The sequence below is a fragment of the Ambystoma mexicanum genome, chromosome 5p, assembly GCF_040938575.1.
Source record: "Ambystoma mexicanum isolate Mex_15411 chromosome 5p, UKY_AmexF1_1, whole genome shotgun sequence".
In the NCBI taxonomy this organism is placed as follows: Eukaryota; Metazoa; Chordata; class Amphibia; order Caudata; family Ambystomatidae; genus Ambystoma; species Ambystoma mexicanum.
This window is the reverse complement of record NC_090930.1, coordinates 1,142,593,321-1,142,612,406: the sequence shown is the minus strand read 5'-3', so window position 1 is coordinate 1,142,612,406 and position 19,086 is coordinate 1,142,593,321. Positions and strand designations below refer to the sequence as shown.

Sequence of the window (19,086 nt, the reverse complement as noted above, 5' to 3'; positions counted from 1 at the left end):
TATCCCCCTGCCCCAGGTACCCTCTCTTTCACTCGCAGTATCCTTCTCTTTGGCCTTCCTGAAGTTGTGGCATCGATTTAGGCCTTGGGGATGGAACATCCCACTCCATGGGGTTCTTTGAGGAAATCCAAACTGCTCCATTTAACTTTCCTGCTCCTCATTTCACCATGAAGAAACACAAGTAGTTTTTCAGCATCATTCTGCAATTGAAGTGATGGAACACCCTAAAAGCCAGGTGAGGATTGGCAGGTAGGTGCAGGGGTGGGGAGGCAATTTAATTTCCTTTGGGCCTGTGGCTTTGCACAGTGTGTGAGAGGAGTTTGAGGCTTGTGGTCTTATTGGAGAAATGTCCAGGGATTTTGACCCTTGACACAAAGGCCTGACCAACGCCTTTTTTGCTACCACATGCACCCCAGCTCTTGCAGATCTACTTGAATGTCTGGAGTGGAAGGAAATGGATCGGAGCCCAGTAAACATCACAGTAACATAATATCCTAGGATCCGCAGGATGCACACACTGGTCCCCTTAGACACAGGGAGGACCTCCGTGTTGTACGAATGCCAGTGCTGCATGCCCAACCCTTCATGCATATTTAAGTGTAAGATGCTCAGATCTGTGTGGGCGTCCAGTGTCCTGTGGGTTCAGAACGAATGCAGCAGAAGCAAGCAACCCGACCTTGCAAGTGAAGGAACTGCAAATGGGTGTTTGTCCAACAAATGCCTGCAATTCCTAACTTGCAAATCAGCTCTTCGCGCATTTAACACATCCCTCTCAACTAACTTGTTTACAGTGTTTTTTCAATATAAAAATAACTAAATGATGTCAAGTGGCACTTCACATTAGCATATTTAATAGAACCTTCTCTAGTTGTGACATCACATCTAGCTAATAATACTCTAATGTCACAAGAGAGAACACCACTAAACACATCTCTTGGGAGGTGGCCACTGCTCTTGGTGTCTCCGCTTCCTCTCTGGTGAAAATTGCCCACGTGCATTAATCTGACTTCTTCAAAAGGGGGATCACCCAGTATCATTTCGGTAATAGATCGAAACACGCGCCACCGTGAAGGATATTCTAAGTCACTTTTCATGTCCGTCCCTGTGTAAAGCTCATGTTTTATTTGGAACAGAGCTCAACAGTGAACCATAATGTTTCTTGTAATGTCTGTTAAGTGCACATTATGAAAAACATGCAAAATGGATGTGAGAGGCAAGGCATTGGTTATTTAAGCAGACGTTCAAGAAGACAACGAGGTTGGGCCGCAGATAGGCGGGATTGGGCTAGCCTCCTCTGTACCCCAATTCCAACAAAAAGATGCATGTCTACTTTGAGAGGGAGGAACAGCCTCGCCCTACTTACACTGGAAGCAGGAACGTGGATTGTGACATCTGGGAGAAGCTCAGGGTTGTGCCAAGATATTTAGTGTTTGCCCCCTCCTTGGTGGCTAAGCACCTGATTAGCAGCATTTCTGCTTTATTTTAGTAATTTCGGCACACTCGAGTGTCATCATGCATCGTCAGTAAGCCCCCTCCATGCTCTCCTTCTTTCCCCTCCTGGCCCTGCTCCCATCCCTCCCACCCCCCCCTCCCCCCCGTGGTTTGTACCTTCTGTGAACAACTTACACCAGGTTCCAGGCCCCTAACATCGTCCAGTGCAACCTCCTTTGCTTGGGTTCCCAGAGTAAGTGTTTGCCCCCTCCTTGGTGCCTAAGCGCCTGATTAGCAGCATTTCTGCTTTATTTTAGTAATTTCGGCACACTCGAGTGCCATCCTGCATCGTACGTAAGCCCTCTTTTTGCCGCTTCCTTCTTTCTCCCTCTCAGCCCTTCTCTCAGCCCTCCCACCCCTGGACCCCTGTGATTTGCTACCTTCTGTGAGCAACTTAGTCCAGGCTCCAGGCCCCAACATCATTCAATGCACCCTCTTTTTCTCGTGGTGCCCAGGGTACGTGTTTGCCCCCTCCGTGGTGCCTAAGAACTTGATTAGCCGCATTTCTGCCTTATTTTAGTAATTTTCGTTAAGGTGCTCCCTTGCGTGGCCTGATTTAAAATGCATTTAGTTTTATGTGTGTGCATTTTGCAGCGCTCCCTGCACCATCTCTTGTGTTTTCCCCTTACCCAACCTGCTCACCTGTTTCCCAATTCCCTCACCTGCCTCCCTCCCCCATAACACCAACCACCCTTGATTGGCCTTCTAGCACTTTGCAACCTGCTTCCTGCTCCTGGCCCACCCTCCCACTTCCCACTCCTTCCCTGGACCACTGATTGGGCCTTTTGCCCTTTTTTACTTCATCCAACCAGGGCAGCCCCCTACCACTGGCAGCCCCTGCAGAGAAGGCAAGCTCCTGCAGAAGTAGCTCCTGATTGTGATTGCTGGTGATCACCACAGGAAGCAGGAAGCCTGCAGCCATCAACCAGTAGCGACTGGCAAGATAAGTGTGGTGCGGGGAGGGGGCCCAGCAATCACTGCATCCCACTAACCTGCCCAACTCATAATTTCTCGTAATTTATCTTAGCTCACTACCACCCAACAGATCTCATATAAATAAATTGTCTTAGTCTCCTACACTTAGACAAACTTTGTTGTTTAGCCATCTCTTGCATCTAGGCAAACTGTGCTCATTAACAATATCTTGCATTGTTAGCATTATGTTAGTCAGCCATTACTGTACTCCATTAGCTACCCCACCTGTCTTATTTCCCAATTTCCTACTCCCCAGCCACTCAGCCACTCAGCCTACTTGTTACTTATCAACCAGAGCAGCATTCACCCCACTTGTATAAGGAAGCCTTTCTGAAAGTAGCCACAATGTGTAATGTTACAATATGTTTCATCAAGCCAATTGGGTCAGTCAACCAAAGTTTACATTTTGGCAAGCTATGGATGGGGTAAAATTGTAATGTCAGATCTAGACAGAACTGTGAAGACTAGCCTGCACCACATCTAGACAGAACTGTGAATGTTAGCTTGCGTCAGATCTAGACAGAACTGTGAAGATTAGCTTGCATCACATCCATTCAGAACTGTGAAGATTAGCCTGCATCATATCTAGACAAAATTGTGAATATTGGCTTGCGTCACATCTAGACAGAACTGTGAAGATTAGCTTGCATCACTTCCAGACAGAACTGTGAAGATTAGCTTGCGTCACATCAAGACAGAATTGTGAAGATTAGTTTAGGTCACATCTAAACAGAATTGTGAATAATAGCCTGCATCACATCCAGACAGAATTGTTAATATTAGCCTGCATCACATATAGACAGAACTGCGAAGATTAGCTTGTGTTACATCTAGACAGAACTGTGAAGATTCGCTTGCGTCACATCTAGACAGAACTGTGAAGATTATACTGCATCACATCTAAACAGAATATTGAAAATAAGCTTGTGTCACATGTAGACAGAATTGCGAATATTAGCCTCTGTCACATCTAGACAGAATTGTGAATATTAGCCTGCGTCACATCTAGACAGAAATGTGAAGATTAGTCTGTGTCACATCTAGACAGAATTGTGAATATTAGCTTGCGCAACATCTAGAGCGAACAGCGAAGATTAGCCTGTGTCACATCTAGACAGAATTGTCAATATTACCCTGCATCACATCTGGACAGAATTGTGAATTCTGACAATCAACCCTCTGCATAAACCTCTCACATACTGCACTAAACCAACCGGAACTCCTCAGCACAGCAAACCGCACACACTTCAGAACACTGCAACAAGACATAGCACCACAGCCTTGCACAACACCACATGATGTCCACCTCCCGAATCTCGCACCCAAGTGCATCCAAACTGAAGCTGCTAACAGCACATCACAGATCCCTTGCTTTTTTCTTCCACTACTCCCACTAACCCACCTCCTGTCACTCTTATTTTCACAGAACCACCAGAGTGCCAAGAGACCACGCAAGGGGCACCTGTGCATGGCATAAAAACCTTTGACATTAACATTCATATATTTCATTTCATATCATGCACTTCTGCCATTTAAGTGACCTCTTATCACTGGGTAATTTGAGAAAAGGGGGGACTGGATTTGATTAGTAGGGATAGAGAGAAAGGTAGGTTTTCTGTTGGGTGAAAGCGTGCAGTTCAGAAGCACCCCGGTATTGTATTTTGCTGTGTCAAGAGCATTTGAAGTATCTGCATCCAGAGGGGAGCCTCATGTGCCCATATAGCAAGGGTGCTTTGGTTTGGTCTATGTTCTACCAGTTGGTGAGAGACATGCAGAGTCCTGATGGTTTGATGTGCTTTGCGAGGAGGTTGCCCAATTGCAGTGGGTGGGGACCTTCAATCGGTATACATATTATGATACTTAAAGTAGAATTTGACTGTGAAAGGGGGGGGGTCAAGGCAATAAGTCCCCAATGGACATCTGCAGTGTGTTATTTGTTAAAGCTGGGCCAACTTCCTGGTAGTGGTGCACCTTATGGAGTGTCCTCAAGGAACCTAGAGTAGGCTGTTGTCACTGGCAGTTGTTGACCAACGACTAGGTCCCTTTGTCTATGAGTCAACATCAATACACCCAATGTCAGAAAGAAATGCTCTTTTGATTCATGGTTTTGACTCCTTGCACTTTAAACAGTTGGTTGCCTTGTGTTTAAACATTAGACTAGGTTTTTTTGTACACATTGCACACTACACACTGAGTTCAACCAACAATGTTCACATGGGTTTAAAAATCAGTAAGCCTGTTTTTGTTCTTACATGTTTTGTTTGTTAATCTTTGCTATTTTCCTTTGATGTATTTGCTGAGCAAATTAATGTTCTTTAATTTACATGTACATAAAAAACTAAAAATTGGCATGTTAACTTAATGCAAAAACGTATGTGTACCTACTAACACTGCTACAGTGTAATCTTTTAGGGCTTGATTGCTCGCCTTTTTTGTATGAAAGCTAGCTTAATAAAATAGCTTCTGTCATACCAAGCATGTTGAATAGTTTAGCCTTTACAGAAATATATATGTAAAGTGACCAAACATAAGTGGTAGGACGCCCCCCCTTTAGTTTCAAGTTGTTGACAAGCAGCACCTTAGCCTAACACGCAATGGGGACAAAACTGGGGAAGACATCCAGGGCGAGACAATCGCTGGGACCAAGCAGGATCCAAGTCTCAGTCGGTAATACCGTAGAGTAGCCCGCAGTGGGGATACCTAACCGTGGAGCAAAGTAATGGCCGAAGACAGGGGCAGACAACAGTGAGGGCCCACAGGAGGAAATAACATTGGAGCGAAATAGAAATGAGGGATACCTCTGAGCAGGTAACAGGGGAGAAAACCAGTAGTAAAACGGGGGCCACCGAGCAGCGAAAAGTGGCAGAGCACCTAGTGGCACAACAATGAGGGATCTTCTTGGAGGACGTTCGGGGCCTACTTGGGTGGGAATTACTGTGCGAACTAGCAGTAATAATGATATGTTTATTCTAGATAATAGAATTCATAAAACAATAATTCACAAATATGAATTATAAATAACATCCAATTCCCCCTTAGTAATAAATCAAACACAAATGTCACAAATAAAATGATCAATATATAAAAATAATAAAATCAAGATAAAATAAAATTCACCAAATCATCATAATCAACACCTGTAAGCAGTTAATACAAGATACAATACAATAAAGTACAGCCCTACTATAAAGAAATCCTAATCAAAATTCAAATTCCTGCACTATAGTTTTTTCAGCCTCTTCTCGTAGATCTTAGAAGGACCACCATTTTTTAAATCTGAAGTAATGATGGCACTTTAATATGCTTGTGGGGAAAAGAAGCCCTGTGCGTGACACCTGTCTATGACAAAATGTCATCTGCGTGGGTAGACAACCCCAATCATTTTACATTTTTGCAAGTATAGTGCAAACAATTAACTCTGCTGGGACTTGACAACCCCACCTGTAGTTTGTCAACATGTCAGTTTGAGAGTAAAGTAGATTTCTACAAAAAATGTTAATTACTGCAAAAACAGCCTTTATATTGTATCAGGGTTCACCACGGTTAACGGCAGCCCCAGGCTTTTGGAACTTTGGGTTCCAGCAGGCTGCTTGCATGAATCAACATGTTCCATTTAATATAATGGATCAGGGTTACCCATGGTTAAGTGCAGGCCTTGGCTTTGAAACATTGTGTTCCAGCAGGCAGTTTGCAGTAATGCACATGTTACTCTGTAGCTGACATATTTCCAAACCATGGGACAGTTGCTGGAGGTGTTAGTGGACAGCCCCAGCAGAGCTACATGTTTGCAATATTATATTTATATCTGTGTGTGTGTGTGTCTCTGTGTGTGTGTCCAATGCCTGGTGGCAGATTAATGAACAAATATAAACCATATTTGGTTTGATATTGTGATCTATATGTAATTATAAGGACCAGGACTATTTTGATGTTATTCTATTGTCAGCTGTGTTTCCAATGACTCATTCAAATAGTTTTTGTTTCCTTATCTGTAGGTGGGTTTCTCCCAAAACAAACCAGCCCTAAAAGTGTCTCTTTGTTTTCACTGGAAAGGCTTGTCACCTTCCCAGGAGGTCAGGCTATACGCCAATGGGTGAGTTGTGAACCTGTGCATCAAGTGGAAGCCCTGCCATTTAGATGCAGAAATCACACCACTTTGATGAAAGTCAGACAGGAGAAAGAGACAAGTTAGAGTAGCCCAAGGGAGTATTTGCATCCAAGAGAGAGGTTTCATCATCTTGAGATTTCTTAGGCTTCTCACATTTCCTCTGACCATGTGCCACTTTCTGCAACCAAGGCACTCTTGGATTGACATAATAAGGCAAACACCTTTGTATTAGTAGCCATTAAATGACCTTTACAGAAGGCTTACAACTGACCAAATTGAATATATAAGGAGGCAAGACCACCCTTTTAGTTGACCCATTGTTGACACCAGAAGAGGGATTCATTTAGAGCTTTATTGGGATACTGTGAGCACAAAGTCCTCTTCCAGGTTTCAAGGAGGGATGAAGACCCTATCCTCCCCCAACCAAAAGGTCCTTTTGGGTTGAACTGCTGTTTGGACAAGGCCTACTGCTGCCTGAATTCTGGTACTCAGGATCCTGCTCATTGGAGATGGCAGACCCTGCTAGTACTCCATGGCAGCTTTACTGAGTAGGAAGGGTAGACAGAGGACCAAACGTATCCCTGGAGCCCTGGATGGGGCCCCCCAGCAACCAAAAATCCAAGCAACAGATCCAGGCTCTCTTCCTTGCCTCTGCCTGCTTTCATGCCAATTCAATCGCTTTTGAGCCACTTTCAAGCTGCCACAGAATAGAATGAGCTGTTTTTGACACTCACCACTGTGTGCCACTGAGTCACTGACTCACTGACTCCACCATAGCCTGCATATGCTCAAGTCGTATTTAAGCTGATCACAACTTCAGAACTGCATTGCTGCACCTGGATCTCATTGAACCGACATGACTAGGGTGAGGTGGAATCATAGATGGCACCTGCTTGCAATCCTAGTCATATTTGTTCAAAGGCCAAGTTTGTAGTCTTTTTCTAAAGGTTAGGTAAGATGTTCTTCAGCCAAATCAAGCAAATCACTTTTACAGGACTGCACTGCATCACTGGACTGTGGTGAACTGGCTTGACCATCTCAACACAGACTAAATACATTTGGAGCACCCTACGTGACCCTCTCCACTCTGATGTGACACATTGGTGTAAAGGGACTCGCTTAGCAGCTACCCCAATTACCAGCAAGAGGGCACTTGCGCCCCAACATAATCCCAGCTGCAAGAACAAAAGACTCAACCATAGGGCAAAGCCTACTGTCTTTACTATCAAACAAAGTGACAGGGATCACACTAGAACAGGATTGCAGTCCACAGGCTCTCGTTCTCCAAACGTGGGTTACACCATTGGCCAGTGATGTCATAAAACAGGTTACCTCACCAGAAAACCTATCAGGGATGGGGATTGGTCAGTTTAGGAAAACTATATATGTAATACAAAGGGTTATTGGATCGCCATATCTGGTGGCTCCTCCTAGGACCACTGCCAAATGTTACAATCACAAAGTTGCAGGTTTAACTGGTAAATTATTGGCCAATGCAACATAGTGTGCTGTGAAAGTTAGCTAAGGATTGAACAGAACGGGTCTTCTCAGCCTGGGACCTTGGACAGCTACCAGGCTGAGTGAACCTATTCAAGGCAATGGGAATGAACATGAAGATGCTGTGCATTTCCAATAAGTTCCCATCTCTGATCGCCTAAGCCCTGAGAGCATTCATACAGATTTTAACCTCTGTAGCAATTGTATCTTTCCACCTCTGATTCGAAAGGCAAAGCTTTCCTCCATCTGCCTCAAGTGAATAGGCACTGTCCTAGTCTTCTAGGTCACCTGTGTTTGGACCACGAAATGGAGCTCTCCTGCTTGTAATTATGAGGATTTTAAGCTATATTCCTTGCAGGTGTTGTATCGCCTTGGTAAACTGGAAACTTTTCGTCTTTACTTGTCCTTGGCTAAAATGTGCACTGTGTTTGCGTTGGAAGACCTATCTGTCTGGCTTTAACTGAATCCGGCTGTCAGCCTCTCCATGTATTCGAAGTCTGTCTTGCCTTCCCCATTCTTTTCAATGCACCTGTGGCTTCCATCTTTGTTCATATGGTTGTCTGTGTTAGTGGCAATTAAGCATGTGCAAGCTGGTTGAACGTATTCTTGGAGTCTTGCTGTTTCCGTTTACCAAAGGATATATGTTTGTGTGTGTGTGTATGTGTGCTCATCCTATATCTGCATGAGTCATAAGCATTTGTTGTGTGTCTAACAGCAATAAACCTTTGTGTTTTAGTAGCTTTATGCATGGATGCCTTAATGCTTCATGTCTAAATGCACCTACGTCGTGATGTCAGTAGTGACGTCAGCAGCTTTTCGGGGTTATAGTCAGTCAACTTGTTCGATCGATGACAACGCTTTCTCCTCCATATTGTCATTAGGGTATGGTTTGAACGGCTGTCTTAGTGAACAGTGTATCTTGCATCAGCGGTACGTCGACGATTGTTAGGAAGGGCCCAGGAGAGACGTACATCTCTCATTTGTCTGCCTTCGGGCTGTGAATTGGGTGGGGGTCATGAGGGCCACACTTGGACCTCCGTCTTCATTGTAAAACACCTAGAAGCCTGACTCGGCATTGTAGATCCACCGAAGAAGTTAAAGGTACTAAAAGGGGTCCTATTCCCCTTGACTGGTTTTAAGGGCCTAGAGATATTTAAGAGCATACTATTTACCTTTTCAAGACAAATCCTTTGAACTTGAACATTGCTGCCGAAACTATTGCCTGTCTGCTCCCGTTTTCAGAGCCTGAGAGCCCCTTTTCAACTGCAGGTCTGCATGTTCTGTATCTCCCTTTACCGGGGTGGGTTGCTTGTGTTTTTATTAGTGTGTTGGTATATTTAGTTAATTAAAAATGGATCTCTTTATAGAGCCTGGACTGGACCTTCTTTTATTTTGATACCACAGTACTATGTTCGGATGCTTTGCTACCATCTCACATCCCTCCTGAAGAGCAAAGCCCGGCCACAGCCCACATTTCCAAAAGAGGTGAAGGAGGTATGATGCCTGTTTCAGGTTTATGATATGGATCACTGCTGGTTTCGTAGTAGTGCGGGGCTGAGTCGAAGTTGCATCCCGACTCACCCCTGTACTCCTGCAGAGCAATATTCATTTTGTCACACTGGCATGAAGCTGAGTAGGATCAAAACGAGGTGGAAAGAGAAGGATATGTTTAAGCAAGTGTTTATGCAAAGTAAATCCTTTAACAGCAACAGTATATCTTTTGCCCGGGGTCAATCATTTCAGTCTTTAATGTACACATTTCCAATTTGGAACTCTTCTCTCCGATCTGCATGATCAATAGACAGATATTCGCAGTCCTTGGGCTTTCCGTGTCCCTGATCTTCTTACTTGTCTCCTTGGTTGATGTACTTTGTTTGCCTGCATCTCATCCTGGGTGTCAAGTAGGCAAATGATCCTGGGCCTTGGCGTCAACATGCTCTTGTCCTCTACGCCAACACAAGTGTGGATGCAGGGGCGCAGTTGCAGTGAACAAAACCCCAGCGCTCATAGGTTTTGCTTACCTAGATGCTCAAATTCTTCTTTCCCATCACCTCCCTGTCTCAGTTGGCTTGCCTTATTCCCCAAGGGCCTGTCCTTGATTTCCAACTGGGTGGGAAGTAACAGTCTTGTATCTAAGGGAACCTCTCCTGCCATATATCTCCTGAATGCCTGCGTACCACTCCTTCAAGCCTCCTCTTCGTTTCTTCGTCTCTTCACTGATGTTTTCTCTCTCTATCTCTTCACTGTCCTGAGTATCTCCTCCAACCTCCCCTCTCCCTCTCTTGAATATCTCCTCCAACATCCTACTGGTGTCTCCTTCCAACATCCTCCTTGTATCTCCATCCGACTTATATCATGATCCACCAGAACTCTATTGGATTGTGTTCCTTCATCTCTTCGAGGTCCTCCAACCACCTCTTACACTCCCCCCTGCTCCACCACCCACCACTTCCTTCAATCTTCCTCTATGTTGTTCCCTTCCACCTTCCTTATAATAGTGTCTCCTTCCTCCTCTCTCCTGCTCCCACCAGCATCCTCTCTCTGTCCTCCTTTCGCCACTTCCCTCCTCTCCAAAGCCTCTGCACTTTGCTTGCCAACTGTTTGCAACCTCCTCTCACCCAGACTGCCTCCTAATCTTGTAAGGGCACAGCCTATCCCACTGGGCCATTGTAATCAGAACTTTGCACATTTGTGGCTCTTATGGGATTGGGATAGTGTTTCTATACACCGATTTTCCCTGCATTTTATGGCAACATCAACATGAACCGAGATAATATCCGAGTCAGCCACCATTTTGGATCTCAAGCTTGCTGCTAAGCACAATGCCCTTGTATATTCGCTCCTGGCTTGACAGCAGCATTAAGGCTAGGTGCCTGATGCCTTTAGAATGCCCACTTTGCATTCAGCCATGCCAGGAAGACTTTCAGTGTTTTTTGTTTAGTTAGGCTGCTGCAAAATGGGACTATAGTCTCCAGGGGCACTTCACCAAACGATGAGTTAAAGGAGCAGGAGAATTAAATGTGGACTACCTGTGGCGGATCCATGTCTCAAACCAGGGGAAAGTTGGAGTGCTCAAAGGGAATCCCACGTGTAGCTCCTCTGAGCTCAGATCTACATGGTGGGTGGCAGTACCTGGCCCTATGGCCATGACAGCTTCCAACCACGGGCATAGGCAGGTGACCTTGTTACGCACTATGCACTCTTTATGCACTTATTACATCTCAAAAAAGGGTACGTGTAGCCATTAATGGAGCATAACAAAGTATGAATAAGTTATAAAGGACAATGATTTAAGGTTGCATCTAAGAAACATACCTTGCAGGGGCCCAGGCCACTCAAGAATGAACACCACAAAACCTTTCCTGCTACCCACACCTTTCCTTGTTTTGTGGCCACAAAGCACCTTGTTAGAGAAGTACAGGTCGACTGACAGCCCATTATTTATGCACCGCAGATCACACGAATCTTTGAATAAGACACTAGAACATTGTCCAATCCACCCATGCTGGCTATTCAGGGAGAGCAAAGCCAATAGCACACAAATGTGGGAACCAAGCCATCCCTGACAAAAAAGTGGTGAGTTCCAAATATGGCTAATTTCTACTGGAACCAAAGACTGAAATGATGGCTTAAGGGTGAGGCATACAGTCTGGTCATGTGACTTCAAAGCTTCGGAGTGTGTAGATGGCTGTGCCTGATCATCAGGTGTAGCCAAACAAAAGCATATGTTATGGCTGCAGTGGGTAGAAGGTTGATAAAGTGCGAGAAAACTTCAAGATGCAGTGTTTGAGAGGTTAGATTGAGGCCAATGTGGGTGGAGTGTGCACCCGTTTGGTCATTCCATTCTGTTCTACTTGTGAGGGGATTTTCCCAAACCCCTACTCACAGTTATAGCACTTTTACTCAAGCTCATAATTATGGTGACTGCAAGTCGGCTTCCTGGGGGAATGTACATTGATAGGGCTCTGAACAATCATCAATGATCAACAGGCACCATGAATCACACAGAGACATCTCAAGAGGTGGATACCTCAGCTACAACGTGCTCGCCTTGGAAACAAGACAGCACGAGGCAACACAAGTTCGATCCCCCAGTCCGCGCATAGAAACCCCCGGGTATTAAGTATGTTATAAATACGCAACAAAAGAGACATATTCCTGTAACAGCGTCTCACTGTGTGAGTGCTTTAAAAATGAAAATAAATAAATAAAAAGCAAAACACTCATACAACTGACGGTGCTCTTCCTGCAGACACACGCAAGCATGCACATGCGTACCCCCCCCCCCACACACACGCAAGGCCTCATAAAATGTGGTCATCACAGATTGTGAGAGCAGGTGCAAAGAAATGGTTGTGAATAACTTACATTTCGGTTACAATTAAAATTGAACATAGCAATATTCATGTTCTGCATTCGCTTCGACTGAGAGAATTAATTTTCTTTTTTTATTGGTTATGAAAAATGCAATACTGACTTATTTTTACAGACATAAAAATGTTAGAAGTTTTTCATAATTTGAAAACTAAGTTGGGATTTCGACAGGCAAATATGTGAAAAATGCTAAAACACATAATTTGGATATTTTCCAGGAAATCCAAATCCAAACACTCACTTCTTTGCACTTATAAAATGTTAATCATGTTTTTCATCATTATAAAAGTGAATTAGGATAGCTGTTTTTTTAAAAATACTTTTCAAAAAATGGAAACCTTATGGGAATACTTTCTATATTTCTGGGAATCAAATGCCTGCCCTACATTTTCACAGTTATAGAAAAAAATAAACGCACTTCTTTCATATAACTTAAAACTAAGTTAGGATTCCTGCACTACCACCCACGCACAATAGAAACTAATACATATCCTCAAAAACCTACTCATGACGTTACTACTATTTCTCTAGCTAGCAACACAATTCCAAAAATGGTAAACACTATTTTAAATGTAAACTAAGTTGAGATAAGTAACGTGGGAAAACATTGTTTCCCCCCTTTCACAAGAATGGGGAAAAGAAAGACATCTTTTCGAAATACACTCCTAGCACTGGTCTACTTTGACTTGTGACCTCGGAGACTTCTAAGTATTCGGTTCGAGTTATATATAAGTGGATATAAGCAGCATTACTTCAGGAACAGCCAGAGACAAGCCAATGGACACCACTGCAGCAGCTGCCCGTGACAACACTCAGGTCACTGGTGGAAAGTTCAAGTATACCTCGAACCACACATTGAATGGCACTTGACCCATGTATTTACTCTCCACTCTTTATGAATCAGTTGGGTACACAAGTGGATATACCAACACACTAATGTTACAGTAAGCAAAGCAAGTCAATAATGCAATTCATTTATGCCACAAAATGTCTACTTATTGGACTGACGCAAGGGAAAAGTCAGGTATGTGGAAGGTGATTAGTTTACATTTTCAGCTCCATATGCTTGAGAAGTAGGATAGTTTTTTTTGTTGATGTTCTTTCCTGCAATTTGAGCTAAAAGGGTTTCGGCATAAAAATCCACGGAGCAGCTGTTCACCATTAGCACCCGGCCTGAGGGAGTCAGCCAGGTCAGGATTACTTACCGGTAATCTTCATCATTCTTAATACAACTGTTCCTCATCCCAGTACAGAGCAAGTACTGGACGGGGAAGAGGGGGATGAAGGTACTGGAACTTGCTCCCAAGCCATGCTGGCGATTCTACAATGGCCATCACTGCTGCAGAGGCAAACTTATCAGAGGGAGATCTCAAAGTAATTAACTGCTGTGCAATTTTACCTCTAAGGGATATAGCATTGCCAGAACGAGGGCACTCTGAGCAAAAAGCATTTATATGCAGTAATACTACTGTTTCCCTTTGTACAAAATGGAGAATCCATCCTTTGCTGCCTTCTTTATAAATAAACGCTCGTGGCTGAGCCCATGAAACATTTTACTTGGCAATTTATTTACCGAATATGTTACTGCATATTATGTGTATTCTTTTTCTAGGTAAGTAGCTGCTTGCTGCTGTTTGGGTAGCAACTGAGTGCGTTTTCAAACACTAGAAGCTGTAGGGTTGTCTAACTCTAGGTCTCGAGGGCCGGAATCCTAATGGGTTTTCAGCATATACCTCATTAATATTCATGAGGAAAAATGTGCATGCATTTAGAATCATTGTATGCAAATTTATTTCAAGAATATTAATGAGGGGCATGCTGAAAACCCAGCATGGACCCAACCCTCGAGGCCTGGGGTTAGACAGCCCTCATGTTACCTTATTTTATCTTGCATTTGTATAGCTCCTCCTCACATAGGTTATGCTGTCGAAGCAATTTGCCTGTCAGATAGGAAAAGGGGGGAGTATGATAGAACACTCAGTGGAACATCGTAAGTCACTGCTGGCTTTTCAGCCAACAGGATTTTACATTCTGGAACTAGAGGTTTCTTCTTCGATTCGATGCATGGGCTTAAAAGGCCCAACATGCAATGCACTGTTGATTTAAAAGCCATGATTGAATGAAGATATCACATGGACTGATTTGCAGTTCTGCTAGCAGAAAGCCCTATGGTAGCGGGAAGTCCCACCAGATGTTAACATATGACCACCCTCCATGACCTCGACTACTTCATAAGGCATCTGATGTAGAACATGACGTCTGTGCAACTTGCCCAGGGTATAATGCCATCTATGTAGGGCCTAACATTGCAACTCAGTCAGATGAACGCTAACTAATGTTTGGATATCTTTCAACATATCGATTCATATGCTGCTTTGCCAAATGTAACTCTGAGGTGGAGGTGCCACTTAGCCATGTAACCACCTGAGTATTCTCCGTTCTTGTCCAGGATTTCGGCTATTGGGCCCTTCACAGACTAAGCACTCTCCACTAACATCTTAAGGTTGGTCGGCCTCCTGAATCCTCATAGTTTGAGCAATTGGACGAGTGTCCAATGCCTGAATTGCAGGTATCTGACCCAATAGTTTTCTCCCACTCTATATCTCTGACTGCATTGCACAAAGCATTGCATATACCGGACATAAAGGAGGACATTGCCCTTGCTATGTCCACCTTCTCTCCTAACTTCCAGTGTTATGCAGATGACACGCAGCTCTCCTTGAAGCTTCCCTCCTCCGCCTCCTCTTCCTCTATCATTCCTGACTGCCTGTCTGCTATCCAGGCATGGTGCTCTGCTAACGATCTCTGCCTTAATGCCAGTAAGGCAGAGATCCTACTCATTGGGACCCCTGCTCCCTCTTTCTGTCCCATACCCTCCATGGGCCCCCTCCCCTCACCATCCTGTGAGGCAAGAAACCTTGGTGTCATCTTTGACTTCTCTCTCTCCTTGTCTCCTCACATCACGTACCTTGCCAAGAAAGCCCACTTTCAGCTGCACCTCCTAAGAGGCATTCTCCCTTTCCTCACCTTCTCCTAGAAACTCAATGTCTCCAGAGCTCTGGTCCTCTCCAGGCTGGACTACTGCAGCAGCATTTTACTTAATCTGCCTAACTCCTCCCTTTGCCCCCTTCAACTAATCCAGAATAGGACTGCAATACTTATTCTTGGCCTCAAGCCCATGGACCTGATCTCTCCAGCCCTGAAGTCTCTCCACTGGCTCCTGGGTTGCTGCAAAAATAAGGTTCAAGACCCTCTGCATCATCCACAAGGCTTTCTGGGGCATGGGACCAACTTTCTCTCCCTAAATACTCCCGTGCTAGAGCCCTTTGGTCATCTAGCTCTAACTCTCTACAGATCAGACTTGTTTCCAAGCACAGAGTGGGGGGTAGATCTCTCTCCTTTGCAGGTGCCTCCCTGTGGAATGGCCTTCCTGCCCCTTTCAAACTTGAGCTGGATCTCCTTAAGTTCACGAAAGCTTCTCAAGACCTTCTTTTTCTCTTCTTCCTTCCCTCTCCCCCTCCCCTGCCAATGTCCCTGTCTGCTTCTTGACTGGCTGCCTGGTTTCCTTCAGGGCACCAGCCCCACCCCCCATTCCAGGCTACTCCTGCACTTGGTCTCCCTGGAGCCCCCCAATCTGCATTTGCCCTTCTAGGCCCCTCCCCCTGCACTTGCCTGGCAAGGCCTGCACCCGTGTAGCCCTTTCAGCCTCTTACCTCACAATTAGCTCATGGACCTTCCTTCCCCTGCACTCTCTGCTTTCCCCTGGCTCTGTCCACGAAGCCTTCCTTGACATTCGCTTTTTCTCACATGCCCTTCCGCCCTGACCGGCACTTCCTCCCCTCCCCTCTCCCCTGCCCTTCTAATACTGCACTTGCCCTTACTGCACTTGCATGTTCCAAATGTCACAAGGACTAGTAGGATTGTTTTTGTGTTGTCCTCCCTGTTCCCCCACCCTCTTGCCTTGTTGCCCCTGGAAACACATTGTGTTTAGGCGCATTATAAATTCCCAATAAATAAAATAAAATAAATATGTGCAGCTCTTCTTCTTCCACCTTACAAAGGTCGACCCGCTGCAGACCCTCAGAGGCAAATGCGTGTTGTTAAATTATAGAGTACAGGAAGAGGGTAATGCCATCCACCTCTTATCCTTGCCAACTCATTACACAACACATTTTCTATTTACTGCACCTCAAAGTATAAGAACATCCAATTTCCATGTTCAACTTGTCCTGCAGTTCCTGGCCATGACTAGTTCCTCAGAGGCTGGAGAATGATCCGAGGGATAAATCCCCTAGATTAGCCTAAGGGATTATTTTCATGAGATCTGTGCTCAAGGGCATGTGGTCTATATGAACGTAGCACATTTGGACGTCAGAGAAGAACATTCTGCACCCCCCACCCCCCCCCCAAGATCATCTTACTTGAGGCAGGACCAACCCCAGAGCATGTGCTATCGAAAGACCTGTCCAATTCTGCGTTCATTCACCAATGATGGTCACCAGCCCAAATAACCTCCCTCATCCCAAAACCATCGAGCGTTTTCAGGAATTGCAGCAAGAACCTTTCATAATTCTGGCTTGAATTGGATGGCTGTGATTGTGTGACTCTGTTCACTCAAGTGCAGCCCCACTCCAGCGCAAAGCCCCACCATGGCTCTGAGAAAACAGTTGTAGTGCTTCAATGGTCAGAAGGATCAGAGAGTCAAAGGATCATATTTGCTAGCAGGCCCTCAACCAATGCATAGAGCGCTGAGCAAAACCCCCACAGCTGCCGAAGGCAGGATGCATACCTGCAGCTGAGGGAGGCCACTGGGAGGCCCAAGTGCTCCTGCTCCCCTGTACGGTTGCGTGCCAATTTCTACATGCTTAAAGAGGTCTCCCACCATTCCCACTGGAGCATATTCATAAGGCCAACATTTCAAAGTCAGACATCTTCACATCGTTTTGTCAAAGTATGTTGGAAGTGCCCTGACAACCCCCCAACCGGACATTGGTCATCTCCACATCAAACCTTCCCTGTAGCACCACCCATCGCCTCCCTCTTGTGGCATTAATGAACACTGTTGTGTGGGTGACGTGAACCTTAATGAATATCTTTTATTATTTTATTGTAATAAGGATTATTTGGTTCTATAAAATTACTTTACTAAACAAGTTGGTATCATTATTTTAGAGTTGAAAAATTCTGTGTGTTTCTTGAGAAAATAACATGTATCCCATAAACCGGTGATTTTATTGTTTCAAAGTTATTTTGTAACTTTAATGAGTTGAAAACATTTATTTTTGCGTTCATACTAATGTGCGTTGTGTATTGGAGTTGCTTTTACCATTTTAACAAGTTATAAGAGGTAACAGTTTTTTTAGGAAAAAACCTGAATTTTAATGATACTTTGAAATAATGTTCTCATTATATTATGCAGAGGGAAGATTTTTGAACACTTGGCCTTCAGCTTTTCCCGTTGCAGGGGAGCAGCTTGTGAGCGCAGATTTTCGCTTCGAGATTTCCTGCAAGAATGAAGTTGTTGCGCTGCTAATGATGTTGACATTATCTTCCACAGTTGAAAGCTTAAAACAGCAAATTATGTGTACCATGGAGCTTCAGTGTTCCCACAAGCAAACAGAGCGAGACAACACACAGGGACTCATTTCACCAAAATGCCAGGGGTAGCGGAAGTGACATCATAAGACCCTTGACCTCTGATGACATCACAGGAAATTATGTCATTTGACCCCACACCAAAGTGATATCGCAGGAAGCGATGGAACACGACCTTTCACCCATTGACAAAACAGGAAGTGGCATCACAAAGCATTGTTCCTAAGTACACTACGAAAAATGTACAATATCAATATAATGTGATATACATTTCATACAAGAATGGATCGCCATATGTATTGTTAAGATCTATGTGTATAGGCCAATATTACCAAATTACTGTGAATGCAAGCAGACCTCCATGGCCAAATGATAATGATTTGTTATTATATAGCACTTACCCTTAAGCTCTTTATATAGAAAAAATATACATACAATATCACCCAACCTCTGTTGGTACTCAGAAGAATGAAAGGCTGAGTTGAGGTGTTTAAGAACAGAATAAATCAGTGACCCAAACCCTGAAGTTTGCCTGAAATAAACTTTTAATGCGTCTAGCAATTATTGTGAATAATTCCAGAAAGACACATTATGTTGGTATTCCTTCTTTCTTATTTAGTGTCACTGCTGAAAGTGTTAGACTTGTGGAACCCATGTTCTTTTTTTTTTCTTATTTTTTTTTTTAAACAGGCCTGAACAAGAAAGCCAGTTACTCCAGAAGCAAAGAGCCGCATGGCGCTGGCCACAGCACAGGAGCTTGCATTAATAAAAAAAAAATGATACTTTAAAAAAAAGAAACATTTTTAGGGGTAGCATGGGAGACCACAGGCGTAGCAAGGGAGACCACAGGGGTCACATTTGCGATCCCTGCCATCCCCTAAATGACATCGCTGACAACACATCCGTGGCAATCTAGCTGCACAGCCTTCAGCCCCTTCTCACGCACGTATGCAGGGGTACCACTCCAGAATCAAGGCCTGAGTAGGAAATGGGGCTCTACAAGGGTCTTCAAAATACAAAGACCTGGTGCAAGCCTTCAATTAATA

The 19,086-nt window shown here is 44.3% G+C and overlaps 1 long non-coding RNA gene across 1 annotated transcript in view; it reads left to right on the top strand.

The window, feature by feature from the left end:
- Nucleotides 1-18,588, top strand: part of LOC138481754 (uncharacterized) — a 118,305-nt gene extending 99,717 nt beyond the window's left edge. The window contains exon 3 of the long non-coding RNA XR_011274383.1: nucleotides 18,003-18,588. This is a non-coding gene — a long non-coding RNA (uncharacterized lncRNA). The remainder of the gene's footprint in view (nucleotides 1-18,002) is intronic.
- Nucleotides 18,589-19,086: the final 498 nt, after the last annotated feature.